The 17,833-nt window shown below is 41.1% G+C and overlaps 3 non-coding genes and 3 pseudogenes across 3 annotated transcripts; all 6 read left to right on the plus strand.

Annotated features, from left to right (window-relative positions):
• The first annotated feature begins 519 nt into the window (after window positions 1-519).
• Window positions 520-724, plus strand: LOC128654992 (uncharacterized; annotated as a pseudogene).
• Window positions 725-1,800: 1,076 nt separating this feature from the next.
• LOC128654931 (U2 spliceosomal RNA) lies at window positions 1,801-1,991 on the plus strand. The gene has a single exon (XR_008401570.1). It is a non-coding gene; the product is annotated as a U2 spliceosomal RNA (small nuclear RNA).
• A 6,670-nt stretch (window positions 1,992-8,661) lies between these two features.
• LOC128655044 (U2 spliceosomal RNA) lies at window positions 8,662-8,854 on the plus strand. Its single transcript, XR_008401633.1, has one exon. It is a non-coding gene; the product is annotated as a U2 spliceosomal RNA (small nuclear RNA).
• Window positions 8,855-15,488: 6,634 nt separating this feature from the next.
• On the plus strand, window positions 15,489-15,693 carry LOC128654997 (uncharacterized; annotated as a pseudogene).
• Window positions 15,694-16,772: 1,079 nt separating this feature from the next.
• LOC128655079 (uncharacterized) lies at window positions 16,773-16,887 on the plus strand (annotated as a pseudogene).
• A 309-nt stretch (window positions 16,888-17,196) lies between these two features.
• On the plus strand, window positions 17,197-17,396 carry LOC128654989 (U2 spliceosomal RNA). Its single transcript, XR_008401608.1, has one exon. It is a non-coding gene; the product is annotated as a U2 spliceosomal RNA (small nuclear RNA).
• The last annotated feature ends 437 nt before the right edge of the window (window positions 17,397-17,833 follow it).

Raw genomic sequence — 17,833 nt, forward strand, 5'->3', positions numbered from 1 at the left:
TGTTTTAAACAATCCCTTTGGTTTGCGAGGAACTTATTTTTATTTAAAAACGAAACACTTTCTGTGAAGAATTGCATCTCCTATGCACTTAGCCTAATTTATATTTATTATTTAAGAGATCGTAGGCTTTTAGGTGAAAAATGTGCAAAGAAATTTTATAGTTTTTATTTCTGGAATCGATTTATTTTTTAATTTCCTTTCCTTCCCCTTCTTCCCTTTTCCCCTTTTAGGGTTTGTTTTTTAGGGATTTTGTGAGGGAGAGTGTGAGGGTGAGGTAGGGGGTTGGGTGAAGTGAGGGCCAGTTTTTTAGGGTAAGGATTTAGGGATATGTAGGGTTAGTCCCTGTCTTTCCCTTTTCCTTTTTTTCCCTTTTTAAGCTCACTTATATTTAAATTAAATCCTTTTTAAAAAATATTACAAAATAATTATTAATTGGATTTATATTACCATTATGATGCGACTGAGCGACTTTGTTTTTTTTTGGACGGCTCTTACTTGTAAGAGGCCTAATAATATTGCAAAGTCTTTATGGCTCATAACTGAATGGTAAAAAAAAAAAAAAAAAAAAAAATCTGTTCTTATCAGTTTAATATCTGATACGCGCCCTATCTGGGTGCCATATATTAAATGGATTTTTGAAACAGGGAGATGGAAGAAGAGCTTGCTCTGTCCACTCCACGCATTGACCTGGTATTGCAGTACCTCCAGGACCGGTGCACCCCTCTCTTTTGCTGTGTGACAAAAACAGAATCATCATCCTTATCCCAACAACCAGAAGCCGAAATGAGCTGCTGCAGCAGCAGATTTTTGGAAGAAAGCCTCATCGACGAGCTGCTTTCCTGCCTGCTTGATTTCATTTCGGATTCTTGTTAACCCCTTGTGTGCCGGGCCAAAAAAGCCTAGGAAACGGTATTAAGATGGCGAGGCGACGTGTTTGCTATCCTTTTGTGTTCATTCTTCATTTGATGAGCATTTCTTCCCCAATCTATTTATTGCTGTGTAAATGCATGCATTAATTTATAATTTTTCTTGTTCTCTCTATTTATTAATTTATGTATTTATTTATTTATTTATTGATTGATTGATTGATTGATTGATTTATTTATTTCTGTGGTTCCTCATTTTGTATGTATTTCGATGTGTCCATTTCTTGCTTTATTGATGTGTTTACTAATAATTTCTTTCTTTCTATCTTTCTATCTATCTATCTATCTCTCCTTCTTGGCAGACAATAAAAGTCTTTGGAGCTGTCAATGTTGTCTGTGTGCTTCGTTCTCCCCCTGGTGGTGCCTGGACAGGGAAGTTTTAAAAAATAGAGTTGAGCCTGCTTGCTAGCTAGCTAGCTATCGAGCTAGACAGGCAGGCAGGCAGCTAGGCCCACAAGATCCAGTAGCAGCAGCTACTCGGTCCAATCAGCCTGATCTGCCAGCCCGGTGGCTTTGACGCCTTTCTGTGTGTCTGCGGAGTGCAGCTCCGACGATGGCGGGGGGAAGGAGGGGGGCTGTTTTCGGGGGAGGGTGGAGGAGGCGGAGCCATGCAAATTGGAGAGCAGCTCTCTGTCCAGTAGTCAGGAGGCAGCAGCAGGTTCCTGGTCGCCGCTGCTGCTTTTTCTCCTAAAGCAGATTATTTTGTGGTTATCTAGTTGTGTTTTTTGTCTGGCCTAGCCATGTGTTGTTATTTGCTGCTGCTTTTGGATTTGCAATGGTGTGATTAGTGGTTAGCATTGGAGTGCTGCCCTGTCTCCCCGAGGCAGAGTGAGTGCTCTGAGCGTGCGGCGTCCCAGACAAGAGCGTTGCGGTTATCGCTTCTCTGCCTTTTGGCTAAGATCAAGTGTAGTATCTGTTCTTATCAGTTTAATATCTGATACGCGCCCTATCTGGGTGCCATATATTAAATGGATTTTTGAAACAGGGAGATGGAAGAAGAGCTTGCTCTGTCCACTCCACGCATTGACCTTGTATTGCAGTACCTCCAGGACCGGTGCACCCCTCTCTTTTGCTGTGTGACAAAAACAGAATCATCATCCTCATCCCAACAACCAGAAGCCGAAATGAGCTGCTGCAGCAGCAGATTTTTGGAAGAAAGCCTCAGCGACGAGCTGCTTTCCTGCCTGCTTGATTTCATTTCGGATTCTTGTTAACCCCTTGTGTGCCGGGCCAAAAAAGCCTAGGAAACGGTATTAAGATGGCGAGGCGATGTGTTTGCTATCCTTTTGTGTTCATTCTTCATTTGATGAGCATTTCTTCCCAAATCTATGTATTGCTGTGTAAATGCATGCATTCATTTATATTTTTTTTGGTTCTCTCTATTTATTAATTTATGTATTTATTTATTTATTTATTGATTGATTGATTTATTTATTTCTGTGGTTCCTCATTTTGTATGTATTTCGATGTGTCCATTTCTTGCTTTATTGATGTGTTTACTAATAATTTCTTTCTTTCTATCTTTCTATCTTTCTATCTATCTATCTATCTATCTATCTATCTATCTCTCCTTCTTGGCAGACAATAAAAGTCTTTGGAGCTGTCAATGTTGTCTGTGTGCTTCTTTCTCCCCCTGGTGGTGCCTGGACAGGGAAGTTTTAAAAAATAGAGTTGAGCCTGCTTGCTAGCTAGCTAGCTATCGAGCTAGACAGGCAGGCAGGCAGCTAGGCCCACAAGATCCAGTAGCAGCAGCAGCAGCAGCTACTCGGTCCAATCAGCCTGATGTGCCAGCCCGGTGGCTTTGACGCCTTTCTGTGTGTCTGCGGAGTGCAGCTCCGACGATGGCGGGGGGAAGGAGGGGGGCTGTTTTCGGGGGAGGGTGGAGGAGGCGAAGCCATGCAAATTGGAGAGCAGCTCTCTGTCCAGTAGTCAGGAGGCAGCAGCAGGTTCCTGGTCGCCGCTGCTGCTTTTTCTCCTAAAGCAGATTATTTAGTGGTTATCTAGTTGTGTTTTTTGTCTGGCCTAGCCATGTGTTGTTATTTGCTGCTGCTTTTGGATTTGCAATGGTGTGATTTGTGGTTAGCATTGGAGTGCTGCCCTGTCTCCCTGAGGCAGAGTGAGTGCTCTGAGGGTGCGGCGTCCCAGACAAGAGCGTTGCGTTATCGCTTCTTGGCCTTTTGGCTCAGATCAAGTGTCTGAGTCAGAAGGAGTGGCGGAACCTGACCCCTCGGCCTGGTGGTGTTTCCTTCGGGTGCACCACCTGCTGCTATTGGGGGGTCAGCTATCCAAAGCGTCCAGGTTGCGATCGTGTTGCTATTATGGCAGCGATTACTGGAGAGAAGTTTGTGGAATGTGTCATCGGAGGAGTCGGAGCTGGAGGAGTCGGAGCTGGAGGAGTCGGAGCTGGAGGAGTCGGAGTTGGAGGAGTCGGAGCTGTAGCTGGAGGTGTCGGAGCTGGAGGTGTTGGTGCTGGAGGTGTCGGAGCTGGAGGAGTCGGAGCTGGAGGAGTCGGAGCTGGAGGAGTCGGAGCTGGAGGAGTCGGAGCTGGAGGAGTCGGAGCTGTAGCTGGAGGTGTCGGAACTGGAGGTGTTGGTGCTGGAGGTGTCGGAGATGTCGGAGGAGGTGCTCGGGACGGTACTGTCCAAGAAGATCGTGGTGGAGGGGAACCTAGAAGACCTCATAGGGTAAGACCTATAGGTACTTTTCCATATGATACACTACGTATCCAGGTAGCCCCTGAATATCAGGCGGAGAAAGATGCTGCTTACCTGCAGAAAAATATTTTGGTTGGTTTGTTTGGTTTTTCTTTCGATCAATTTATGTGTTTTCAGGACTTTTTTAGAAGAGGCTATTTTGATTTATCTTTAATATCTAATCAACTGGCCAATGTAGTCTTGGAAAAATGCATGATTTTTAACCAACACAATGCTCTGAAGGGGGTCAAATTTTCTCCTCTCTTTGGAGGAGGGGAAAAATTGTTAATAATTCATATGTACAATCCCCATGTGAGTGAGCACGAGATTACTAGATATCTGATGCGTTTTTGCACTCGGATAAAATTGGAGGGGCAGGTGTTAAACCAGTTTGGAGTATGGACGGGCAAGTGGAAATTTCGGGTTTCCTTTCGTCCGGATGATTCAGAATTTGGAGGTTTTTTGAGACCTCCCCCTTTATTTTCTCTTGGGGTTAATAGAGGTTATTTGGTCTTTAATCAGATGCCCCCCTTCTGTCGTACATGTCTTAAATATGGTCATGAGGGATCTGATTGCTGGAAGGAGCAGGTGTGTCGCTTTTGTAAAAAATCTGGCCACCTGTCCAAGGACTGTAAGGTTCGAGCCTGTGACCTTTGTGGTGGTTTAGATCACATCTGTCGAAATTGTCCAGAGCGACGGAGATGGGATCGACGGGTACCTTTGGTGGTGTCCCTTGGGAGTTCCTCTGATCAGAAGGTGGATGAGGACCCTCAGGAAGATGTTGTTCCTATTGAAGAAGAGCCAATGCAGGCTGAAGTTTCTACTTTGGATGACGGTGCTATGGAAGTGGGAGGTGATGACAATGTTGAGAGCTCTGAAGGCTCTGTTGTCCCTCCTTCTGATAGGAAGCCTCAGCCAGGGAAATCTAAGTCTATGAATGGATCTAGGGCTGAGAAGCATGCACATAAGTCTTCTAAGACGCCGAAGAATTCTGTGAATATTGCTGACTGTCATGAGGATCCACTGTATTCTATGGCGGAGAAGGGGTTTATAAACCCTTCTAAGAGGCTGAAATATGTTCCTTTATCTGTTCCGGAGGTTGTAACACCTGCCTCTATATCCCCTGATTTAAGTGCTTTAGAGCATCCAAATAGGTTTTTGGTCTTGACTCAAGAGTCAGTGTTCCCCCCTGAACATGAACAAATTGACTTTGGAGCGTTAGCCCGAGCTGAGTCCATTACCAGTGACGATTCAGAACTCAGGATTGATGTTTTATCAATGCCTGTTGGAGAGGGAGTGGCTAGTCCTGCGCCCAGTGACTTATCGGAGGGCCGGGACTCGGCGCCTGTTAGGAGATCTTCTAAGTGAGATCTCTTGTCACTCTCTCTCCTTAGATGCTTAAAACAGCATCTATAAATACACGGGGCTTTAAAAGTTCTCCTAGGAGAACTGCCCTGTGTGATTTTTTAAGTTTACGTAATAATGATATTGTGTTTTTACAAGAATGTGGGATAAATAAAAATGATAAGATTGAGGTTTTAGAGTCCTTTTGGAATAGAGGCCCATCCCTGTGGTCAGGCAGTAACGAAAATAAGTCCGTAGGGGTGGGTATTCTTTTTAATAGTCCTAGTTTTATTATTGAAAGTTTTAAAGAAGCTATCCCGGGGAGACTTTTAATTGCCCATGTTATTTATCAGAATTTTAAATTTCGTTGTTTTAATGTCTATGCCCCTGTTTTAAAAAAAGAGAGACGTGAGTTTTTTAGGCTTTTAGGTTTGTTTTTAGCAGGTCCGGAACCTTTGATTTTAGGTGGGGATTTTAATTGTGTTTTACCAGGTGAGAAGAGGGAGAGTGTGAGTATGAGTGATAGGTTGGATGGGTCTGCAAGTGTTTTGAAAGGTGTAATTGAGGATTTTAGGTTGCGTGATGCATGGAAGGTGTGTGGTGGGAATGATGCTGGTTTTACCTGGGGGAATAAACAAACTAAATCCCGTATTGATTTTATGTTTTTTTCAAAGGTTTTTAATTTGAGGTCGTGCGTGGTTAGTGAGAATGTTTTTTCTGATCACAAGATCCTTGAATGTGTATGTGATGTGCCTGCTGAGCGAATGTCTAAGTCTACGTATTGGAAGTTGAATGTCTCTCTTTTAGATGATGATTTTATTAAGCAGTCTTTTATTGTACAGTATAAGAAATGGAGTTTTAGCCGGGGTAATGAGGATATTATTTTATGGTGGGATAAAATTAAAGTTAAGATTCGGGAGTTTTTTATTAGGATGGGTAAAAAGAAAGCTAGGGAGAAAAGGGATTTTTATGATAACCTTAATTTTAGATTACAGGCCCTTTATCAGGCCAGATCTTATGGTTTTAGTGTAGATGAGGAGATTTTAAAATTAAAGGAAGAAATTAAGAAAAATTTGGAAGATAAGGGGAAGGAGATTATTTTTAATTCTAAGGTAGAGGTTTTAGAACAAGATGAGAAATGTTCAAGGTTCTTTTTTAAGAAAATGATTGCTAAAAAGAGTCTCATGGATAAGATAGAGGGGGAATGCAAAATAGATAAAATGAAGGAGGTGGTACACAAATTTTATTCTGATTTATATTCTGTAAGGAAACTTGATGACTCTTTTAAAGAACATTTTTTAAACCAGTTAGATTCTTCCTTTAATTTTAATGATCAGTTGTTTTTAGGTAGTGATTTTAATAGTGCAGAGGTTCTAGGGGTTATTAAGAGTTTTTTAAATGGGAAGACCCCTGGGAATGATGGTCTACCTGTTGAGTTTTATTCTACTTTTTGGGATGTTTTAAAAGATGATTTTATGGTTTTATCTAGGAAGTGTAGTGATTTTAATATTTTACCGGTGTCTTGGACACAGGGCGTTGTTGTTTTAATTTATAAGAAGGGAGACAAAGAGACCCTTAAGAACTGGCGTCCCATTACACTTTTAAATACTGACTATAAGATTTTTACTAAACTTTTAGCATCTAGATTGAAGACCATCATTTCCAAAGTTATAGCCCCCTGTCAGGCCTGTGCGGTGCCTGGGAGGAGTATAACTGAGATTTTATGTACTATTAGAGATTCTATATTTTATTGTTTAGATAGGGACCAGAGCTTGGCTCTTTTTAGTGTTGATTTTGATAAAGCGTTTGATCGAGTGTCGCATGAGTTTTTATTTGCAGTTTTAGAGAGGATGGGTGTGCCCGAGAGGATGTTGAAGCAGATTATGAGTGTGTATGACGGTTGTGTGAGTAGAGTGTCTGTGAATGTTTTTTTGTCAAGTGAGGTGATTATTAAATCTGGGGTTAAGCAGGGTTGTCCCCTATCACCTATTTTATTTATATGTTGTATTGAGCCTTTGTTGTGTGCGTTGCGTAAGGAGAAAGTGATTCGTGGTGTGCATGTTCCGGGTGGAGGTGGGAATCAAGTGAAGTTGGCTGCGTACATGGATGATGTGACTATTTTGTGTACGGATGTTGTGTCTCTGTGTAGAGCGGTCAGAACGGTGAAGTGGTTTTGTTGTGCGTCTGGATGTAAAGTGAATGTGGATAAGTCTGAGTGTATGTTGTATGGGAGATGGGAGAGTTTGCTTGATGTGGATGTGAAGATTGTTAGGGATAAAATTAAGATCTTGGGTATTTATTTTACTGCAGATATGAAATATGATTTTAATTGGGACCTCGTTTTAGCTAAAGTTAAAAAGAAAATACAGTTGTGGGCTTTTAGAAAATTAACATTAGAAGGGAAGATTTTAGTAGTTCGCCAAGTGATTTTACCGATTATTTTATATGTCTCTATGGTTTTATTTCCCCCAACATTATGGTTAAAAAGATTAATTCGTGAGTGTTTTATTTTTTACTGGGGAGCAAAAATGGAACGTTTTAAAAGATCTGAGCTCCAGAAGTTACCAGAAAATGGAGGGAAAAATGCTTTAGATTTAGAAATGTTTTTAAGTTTTAAATTTTTATCTTTTAATATAAAGATGGCTCTTCGTAGTGATGATTGCATGACCAGCCTTTTTATCAAATACGCCATGGGTTTTATTTTTAAAAAATATAAATGGGTTACTTTGTTTTTAAATAGACCGTATGTTTTTAATCTACCCAAGCATTATGTTATTTTAGAGAAAATTATTAGGGGTTTTAAATTACAACATTTTACTGTGGAGATTTTAATTGACCATAGGCGGATTTTAAGGGTTTTTAATTCGAATGAAATTGTGTCTCCAGTTTTAAATTTTTCTGGTAAAGTTTCTCAGCAAATTTGGAAAAATGTGGCACAAAAATTTTTGTCTAATTTTCAAAAGGATTTGGCCTGGGGGATAGTCACAGACTCTCTTCCCACGAGGGAATATCAGCACCGCAGGGGCTTGGTTGCCAGAGTCAAGTGCCCGAGAGAGAGATGTGTCTCCAGTGAGTCGCCACTACACATCTTCTGGAACTGTGGTTTTGCACAGGAGGTTTGGAGGCAAATTAGTCCCCTTTTAAAATGGGTAGGTGGTCTGCGTATTTTAAATCATGAGGCGGTTTTATTTGGTAAGTTTTCATGCATAGCTGAAGATAAGTTTTTATATGTTTGGCTGATTTTAAATTGTTTTAAAGAAGCAATTTGGTTCGCTAGGAATCTTTTATTATTTAATCATGAGCTTTTACCCGTTAAAAATTGTATTCAGTATGCCCTTAGTTTAATTCATATTTATTTTTTAAGAGAAAGAAAGAGAGTAGGAGAAAAGCAAGCTAAAATCAACTTTGGCTTTTATTTTTGGAACAAGCTTTTCTATTAATGCTCTCTAGGGATAGAGATAGGGACAGTGTTTAGGGTTAGTTTTTAGGGTCATTTAGTGGGGTTGGTGAAGAGAGGGACAGTGTGAGGGAGAGTGCTGAAGGGACATACTAAGGGTCAGTTTTTTATGTTTTTTATCCTTGTTTTATTTTTATGCCAGTTTTTACTGATTTTTCTGGCTTTTTCACGGATGATGTGATTGAGTTCCTCATTGGTTTTATGTGTGTATTCTCCTACGGGGGAATTAAAACTGGAGGTTAACTCCTGACTGAAAGTGAAACAAAAAAAAAAAAAAAAAAATCTGTTCTTATCAGTTTAATATCTGATACGCGCCCTATCTGGGTGCCATATATTAAATGGATTTTTGAAACAGGGAGATGGAAGAAGAGCTTGCTCTGTCACTCCACGCATTGACCTGGTATTGCAGTACCTCCAGGACCGGTGCACCCCTCTCTTTTGCTGTATGTCAAAAACAGAATCATCCTCATCCCAACAACCAGAAGCCGAAATGAGCTGCAGCAGCAGATTTTTGGAAGAAAGCCTCATCGACGAGCTGCTTTCCTGCCTGCTTGATTTCATTTCGGATTCTTGTTAACCCCTTGTGTGCCGGGCCAAAAAAGCCTAGGAAACGGTATTAAGCAGGCGAGGCTACGTGTTTGCTATCCTTTTGTGTTCATTCTTCATTTGATGAGCATTTCTTCCCCAATCTATGTATTGCTGTGTAAATGCATGCATTCATTTATAATTTTTCTTGTTCTCTCTATTTATTAATTTATGTATTTATTTATTTATTTATTTATTTATTTATTGATTGATTTATTTATTTCTGTGGTTCCTCATTTTGTATGTATTTCGATGTGTCCATTTCTTGCTTTATTGATGTGTTTACTAATAATTTCTTTCTTTCTATCTTTCTATCTTTCTATCTTTCTATCTTTCTATCTATCTATCTATCTATCTATCTATCTATCTATCTATCTATCTCTCCTTCTTGGCAGACAATAAAAGTCTTTGGAGCTGTCAATGTTGTCTGTGTGCTTCTTTCTCCCCCTGGTGGTGCCTGGACAGGGAAGTTTTAAAAAATAGAGTTGAGCCTGCTTGCTAGCTAGCTAGCTATCAAGCTAGACAGGCAGGCAGGCAGGCAGCTAGGCCCACAAGATCCAGTAGCAGCAGCAGCAGCAGCTACTCGGTCCAATCAGCCTGATGTGCCAGCCCGGTGGCTTTGACGACTTTCTGTGTGTCTGCGGAGTGCAGCTCCGACGATGGCGGGGGGAAGGAGGGGGGCTGTTTTCGGGGGAGGGTGGAGGAGGCGGAGCCATGCAAATTGGAGAGCAGCTCTCTGTCCAGTAGTCAGGAGGCAGCAGCAGGTTCCTGGTCGCCACTGCTGCTTTTTCTCCTTAAGCAGATTATTTAGTGGTTATCTAGTTGTGTTTTTTGTCTGGCCTAGCCATGTGTTGTTATTTGCTGCTGCTTTTGGATTTGCAATGGTGTGATTTGTGGTTAGCATTGGAGTGCTGCCCTGTCTCTTCGAGGCAGAGTGAGTGCTCTGAGCGTGCGGCGTCCCAGACAAGAGCGTTGCGTTATCGCTTCTCGGCCTTTTGGCTCAGATCAAGTGTCTGAGTCATTAGGAGTTGAAGAACCTTTCCCCTCGGCCTGGTGGTGTTTCCTTCGGGTGCACCACCTTCTGCTATTGGGGGGACAGCTATCTGAGACGTCCGGGTTGCGATCGTGTTGCCATTATGGCGGCGACTGTTGGAGTTGTGTCCATGGAGAGTGTTATCGGAGAGTGTTATCGGAGGAGTCGTCGGAGGTGTCGGAGGTGTCGGAGGTGTCGGACTTGTCGGAGGTGCTGGACGTGTTGGAGGTGCTGGTCGTGTCGGAGGTGTCGGAGGTAATGAGGAAGCTGGAGATCGTGGTAAGGGGAAATCAGGAGGACCTAGGCGGGTGAATTCTATTGGGACTTACCCGTATGATACATTGCGTATCCAAGTGGCTCCTGAATATCAGGTTTTAAAAAATGGTGTTTTTATTCAAAAAAACATTATGGTTGATTTATTTGGATTTGCATTTGAACAATTTATGTGCTTTCAAGACTTTTTTAGGAAAGGCTATTTTGATCTGACAATGCTTTCCAATCAACTGGTGAATGAAGTTTTAGAAAAATGTAGAATTTATAAAGCACATGATGATTTGCAATGGGTTAAATTTTCAACTATGTTCGGTGGTGGTGAAAAATTATTGATTGTACACATGTATAACCCCCATGTGAAGGAGGCAGAAATTACCCGTTATCTAATGAGGTTTTGTTCCAGAATTAATCCGGAAGGTAAAGTGTTTAATTCTTTTGGGGTTTGGAGTGGGAAGTGGAAATTCCGCGTCTCTTTCCGCCCAAATGAAGAGGAATTTGGTGGATTTCTAAGACCCCCCCTCTGTTCTCCATCGGGAGCAACAGAAGGTTTTTGGTTTTCAATCAGATGCCCCCGTACTGTCGTACGTGTTTAAGGTACGGGCATGATTCGTCTGATTGTGCTGAGGACCAAGTGTGCCGTTTTTGTAAGAGGACTGGTCACTTGAGTAAAGACTGTAAGATTTGTGTGTGTGATCTCTGTGGAGAGTTGGATCACCTTAGTCGTGTTTGCCCTGAGAGGCGAAGGTGGGAGACAAGGAGGCAGCCCTTGGTGGTGCACTTGGGTACTCCTTCTGAAAAGGGGGAGTCTCAGGTGCATTCTGTGGCGGAACAGCCTGGTACTTTGTCTCCTATGGAAGAAGGGGGTGAAGAGTTGCATTTCACCAGTTCTCAGGTTGTTCTAAAACCTGTGTCTCCTGTTGAAAAACAGGTTCTTATGGACACTAGTGAAGTGGGTACCTCTGGTTCAATTCAGGGGTCTTTTGTCCCTCCTACCTCTTCTCAGCAAAAGAGGTCTGTCGTATCTTCAACAAAATTTGGATTTAAGGCTGAGAAATCTATTTCTGTGAAGCCGAAGTCTTTAGAGTCTGTAGTGGATGTTGTGGCTGAGGGGGATGGGAATCCCTCAAAGAAGCCGAAGTTTCAACCTGAGGAGGTTTTTTCCTGTTCTATGGGCCACTTGGTGCATGAGAACAGATTTTCTCCTCTAGAACAGGACCCGGTTTCCCCTAATGAAGTTTTACAGAACGTTGACTTTCAGCTTCTGACTGGGACTGATATCATTTCGGACGCTAGTAGTGATGCAGCTAGCGTCATAAGGATTGTTGATACATCAATGCCTGATGGAGAGGTTGTAGCAAGCCCTGCGCCCAGTGACGTTTCTGAGGGCCAGGGTGGTTTACTGCTTAGGAGGTCTTCTAGGTAGGATGCTGTGCTGCTCCTCTCCAGATGCTTAGAATAGCATCTCTAAATACACGGGGCTTTAAAAGCCCTCCTCGGAGGGCGGCCCTGTGTGATTTTTTAGCTAACACTAATAATGATATTTTTTATTTACAAGAATGTTGTATAGACAAGAATGATAAAGTTGAAGTTTTAAAAAAATATTGGGATAGGGGCCCATCAGTATGGTCAGGTAGTAACGAGAATAAATCTGTAGGGGTGGGCATCCTTTTTAATAGCCATGATTTTATTATTAATAGTTTTATTGAAATTGTCCCGGGTAGGCTTTTAGTTGTCCATGTTAGTTTTTTTAATTTTAGTTTTAGATGTATTAATGTTTATGCTCCCGTTATTAAAAAGGAGAGGTTAGAGTTTTTTAAGATTTTAGCTTTGTTTTTAGCAGGTTCAGAACCTTTGATTTTAGGTGGGGATTTTAACTGTGTTTTACCAGGTGAGAAGAGGGAGAGTGTGAGTGTGAGTGAGCGTTTGGATGGGTCTGCCAGTGTGTTGAAAGGTATGATTGAGGATTTTAGGCTAAATGATGTATGGATGAGGTTGAATGGTGCGGATCCTGGTTTTACGTGGAGTAATAGGGCGGTTAAATCCCGTATTGATTTTATGTTTTTATCAAAGGTTTTCAGTTTGCGGTCTTGTGTTTTAAGTGAGAATGTGTTTTCTGACCACAAGCTTTAAGAGTGTGAATGTGATCTACCTGCTGAGCAGAATTTTAAATCCTCTTATTGGAAATTGAATACCTCTCTTTTAGATGATGATTTTATTAGACAGAGTTTTATTGATAATTATAAGAAGTGGAGTTTTAGTCGGGGGGATGAGGACATTATTTTATGGTGGGATAAGGTTAAAGTTTTAATTCGGGACTTTTTTATTAAAATGGGTAAGAGAGTGGCTAGGGAGAAGAGGGAATTGTATTGTAAATTAAATTTTAGACTTCAAGCACTTTATCAAGCACGATCTTATGGTTTTAATGTAGACGATGATATCTTAAAATTAAAAGAAGAAATTAGGAGAAATTTAGAAGAAAAGGGGAAACAAATAATTTTTAATTCTAAAGTACAAGTTTTAGAGGAGGATGAGAAGTGTTCTAGGTTCTTTTTTAAAAAATTAATTAGTAAAAAGAGTTTTATGGGGAGTATAGAGGGGAAATCTGATATTAATGGTATGAAGCAAGAGGTTTTTAATTTTTATTCGGATTTATATTCTCCCAAATTTTTAGATCCCTCCCTAAAAGAACATTTTTTATCACAATTGGATTCTTCTTTTAATTTTAATGATCAATCTTTTTTAGCTCAGGATTTTAGTTGTGCAGAAATTTTAGGGGTTATTAAAAGTTTTAGTAATGGTAAGACCCCAGGAAATGATGGGTTACCAATTTAATTTTATAGGGTTTTTTGGGATGTTTTAAAGGATGATTTTATGATTTTATTTAAAAAGTGTAGTGATTTTAATATTTTACGTTTATCTTGGACGCAGGGAGTTGTTGTTTTAATTTATAAAAAAGGTGATAAAGATAATATTAAGAACTGGCGTCCCATTACACTTTTAAATACAGATTATAAAATTTTTACTAAACTTTTAGCATCCCGTTTGAAATCTGTCATTTCCAAAGTTGTAGCCCCCTGTGAGGCCTGTGCGGTGCCTGGGAGGAGTATAACGGAAATTTTAAGCACGATTAGAGATTCGATATTTTATTGTTTAGATAGGGACCAGAGCTTGGCTCTTTTTAGTGTAGACTTTGAGAAAGCCTTCGATCGTGTGTCACATGAGTTTTTATTTACGGTTTTAGAGAGGATGGGTGTGCCTGTACGGATGCTAAATCAGATTAAGAGTGTGTATGATGGTTGTGTGAGTAGAGTGTCTGTTAATGGGTTTTTAACTGATGGTGTTTTTATTAAGTCTGGGGTTAAGCAGGGCTGCCCCTTATCACCTATTTTATTTATTTGTTATGTTGAGCCACTATTATGTGCATTAAGAAAAGACAAGGTGATTCGTGTTGTGCCTGTTCCTGGAGGGGGAGGAACGCAAGCTAAAACCGTGGCATACATGGATGACATCACCATTCTGTGCACTGACATAGTCTCTTTAAATAGAGCAGTAAGGACTGTGGAGTGGTTCTGTTGTGCGTCTGGGTGTAAGATGAATGCGGATAAATCTGAGTGTATGTTGTATGGCCGGTGGGGCAGTTTGCTTGATGTGACTGTGCCGTTTGTGAGAGATAAGATTAAGATTTTAGGCACCTATTTTACGGGTAACATGAAATATGATTTTATGTGGGAAACCGTTTTAGCTAAAGTGAAGAAAAAAATTCAGTTGTGGGCTTTTAGAAAGTTGACTTTAGAGGGTAAGATTTTAATAGTGAGACAAGTGATTTTACCCATTGTTTTATATGTATCCATGGTTTTATTTCCCCCGGTTTTATTTTTAAAGAGAATTATTCGTGAATGTTTTATTTTTTATTGGGGGGCTAAAATGGAGCGTTTTAAAAGAACTGAATTAATTGTCTTTTAATGGTGGGAAGAACGCTCTGGACATGGATAGGTTTTTAAGTTTTAAGTTTTTATCCTATAATATAAAGATGGCTCTTTGCAGTGAGGATTGCATTGCTAGTTTGTTTATAAAATACACCACTGGATTTATTTTTCACAAATACAAATGGGTTCAATTGGCTTTGAATAGACCTTATGCGTTTAACTTGCCCAAACATTATGTGGTTTTAGAGAGAATCATTCGAGTTTTTAGGTTGCAGAATTTTAATACAGAGACTTTGATTGACCATAAGAAAATTTTTGGGGTATTTTTCACTGGCGAAGTTATAAGTCCTGTTATAAATTTTTCTGCAATTGTCTCTCGACAAGTCTGGAAGAATGTGGCGCATAAATTTCTATCTAACTTCCAGAAGGATTTGGCCTGGGGGATTGTCACAGACTCTCTCCCTACCAGGGAATTCCAGCATAGACGGGGCCTGGTTGCCAGTGCCAAGTGCCCTCGAGCAGGGTGTGAGAGTTGTGAGACGCCACTTCACATCTTTTGGAACTGCAGATTTGCACAAGAGGTCTGGAGGCAAATTAGTCCCCTTCTAAAGTGGGTAGGCGGTCTGAGGATTCTCAACCATGAGGCTGTTTTATATGGCAAGATGCTTTGCATAGCGGAAGAAAAGTTTTTATATGTCTGGCTTATTATCAATTGTTTTAAAGAAGCCATCTGGCTGGCCAGAAATATTTTACTTTTTAATCATGAACTTTTATCTGTAAAGAACTGTGTACAATATGCTCTTAGTTTAATCCATATTTATTATTTACGTGACAAGAAAAGCATCGGAGATAAAGACGCTAAAGCACATTTTGGCTTTCTGTTCTGGAGCCGGATCTCCTTTTAATTATATTTTATGCTTTTCTAGGGACAGTTGTAGGGACAGCTGTAGGGATAGCTGTAGGGTCAGTTAGTTGGGTTGGTGAAGAGAGGGACAGAGCTGAGGGTGAGCTTATAGGGTTATTCTAAGGGACAGTTCTTTTATGCCAGTTTTATGCCAGTCGTTTTATGCCAGTTATTTTATGCCATTTGTTTTATGTCATTTTATGTCTGTTTGTTTATGTCAGTTTGTTTTATGTCTGTCTGTATATGCCAGTTTTTACTGATTTTTCTGGCTTTTTCACAGATGATGTGATTGAGTCCCTCATTGGTTTTATGTGCGTATTCTCCTTCAGAGGAATTAAAACTGGAGGTTAACTCTTAACTGAAGTGAAAAAAAAATCAAAAAAAAAAAAAAAAAAAAAATCTGTTCTTATCAGTTTAATATCTGATACGCGCCCTATCTGGGTGCCATATATTAAATGGATTTTTGAAACAGGGAGATGGAAGAAGAGCTTGCTCTGTCCACTCCACGCATTGACCTGGTATTGCAGTACCTCCAGGACCGGTGCACCCCTCTCTTTTGCTGTGTGACAAAAACAGAATGATCCTCCTCCTCATCATCCATGCAACAACCAAAAGCCGAAAAGAGCTGCAGCAGCAGCAGCAGCAGATTTTGTGCAAGAAAGCCTCAGCGACGAGCAGCTTTCCTGCCTGCTTTCTGTTTCCGAGTCTTGTTAACCCCTTGTGTGCTGGGCCCAAAAAGCCTAGGAAGCGGTATTTAGCTGGCGAGGCGACGTGTTTGTTAGCCTTGGTTGTTCCTTTTTCATGGGACGAGCCTTTCCGCACAAATCTATGTCTTGCAGCGTGAATTTATTTAATTATTTATTTATTTATGTATTTATTTGTCGATTTATTTATTTATTGATGTATGTGTGTCATCCTTTTGTATGTATTTTGATGTGTCCATCGCTTGATTTATAGCTATGTGTTTATTAAATCTTTCTTTTGTTTGTTTGTTTGTTTGTTTGTTTCTTTCTTTCTATCTATCATCTATCTATCTATCTATCAATCTATCTATCTATGTCTCCCTCCTTCTTGGCAGACAATAAAAGTCTTTGGAGCTGTCAATGTTGTCCGTGTGCTTCTTTCTCCACCTGGTGCCCGCTCATGGAATTTTTTTCAAAAATGATTGTAGCCTACTAGCTAGGTAGGTAGGTAGGTAGGCGGGCAGCTAGGCCCACAAGATCCACTGGCAGCTAGGTCGGTGCAATCAGCCTGATCAGCCAGGTGGCTTTGTCGCCTTTGTGCCTGTCTGTCTCCAGAGTGCAGCTCCGACGATGGCGGGGGGGGGAAGGAGGGGGGCCGTTTTCGGGGGAGGGTGGAGGAGGCGGAGCCATGCAAATTGGAGAGCAGCTATCTGTCCAGTAGTCGGGCAGCAGGTTCCTGGTGGTGGTGGTCGTCGTCGTCGCCGCTGCTGCTTTTTTTTATCATGAAGCAGATTGTGTTAGTTGTGTTTGTTTGCCTGGCCTGTGTTGTTGTGGTTTGCAGCAGCAGCAGCAGCAGCAGCTTGTGAATTTCCAAAGGTGTGTGATGTGTCTCCTCGAGGCAGATTGAGTGCTCTGAGCGTGCGGCGTCCCAGACAAGAGCGTTGCGTTATCACTTCTCGGCCTTTTGGCTAAGATCATGTGTAGTATCTGCCCTGCATTGCACATGGGGGTAGTAAGGGTGCCCTGGTTTTCGGTGGTTTTCTGGGTTGACCTGAAATCCCCTAGCAGGGTGGAGAACAGCTTGGTCTTGGTCAGGGGTCGGGGGGGGCCTGGGTATCGGGCTTGAGGGGGTTGTGAAACCTCTTCTTGCTTGTATCTGGCCTCCCAGAGCATTCGGCAGCGGTCGCCTGTGTGGGTACGCTGGCCTGGCATTTTTTGCAATTTCCACCAAGAACGAATTATTGGAAATTATTTGAAAGATTTATATGGATTGATTAATTGGCTTTTGAAATTTGGCGAGGATATTGGATTGATTTGGATTTTGATTTGGACGAGTTAGCTATTGTAAATTTGTGGATATGTATATATGTGAATAATTTGGTGATAGGTGATAGGGTAGGAAAAAAAAAAAAAAAAAAATCTGTTCTTATCAGTTTAATATCTGATACGCGCCCTATCTGGGTGCCATATATTAAATGGATTTTTGAAACATGGAGATGGAAGAAGAGCTTGCTCTGTCCACTCCACGCATTGACCTGGTATTGCAGTACCTCCAGGACCGGTGCACCCCTCTCTTTTGGCAGTGTGACAAAAACAGAATGATCCTCCTCCTCCTCCTCATCATCCATGCAACAACCGAAAGCCGAAAAGAGCTGCAGCAGCAGCAGCAGATTTTTGCAAGAAAGCCTCAGCGACGAGCAGCTTTCCTGCCTGCTTTCTTTTCTGAGTCTTGTTAACCCCTTGTGTGCTGGGCCCAAAAAGCCTAGGAAGCGGTATTTAGCTGGCGAGGCGACGTGTTTGTTAGCCTTGGTTGTTCCTTTTTCATGGGACGAGCCTTTCCGCACAAATCTATGTATTGCAGCGTGAATTTATTTAATTATTTATTTATTTATTTATTTGTAGATTTATTTATTTATTGATGTATGTGTGCCATCCTTTTGTATGTATTTTGATGTGTCCATCGCTTGATTTATATCTATGTGTTTATAAAATCTTTCTTTAGTTTGTTT

This window comes from Bombina bombina, chromosome 3, assembly GCF_027579735.1.
Source record: "Bombina bombina isolate aBomBom1 chromosome 3, aBomBom1.pri, whole genome shotgun sequence".
NCBI lineage: Eukaryota > Metazoa > Chordata > Amphibia > Anura > Bombinatoridae > Bombina > Bombina bombina.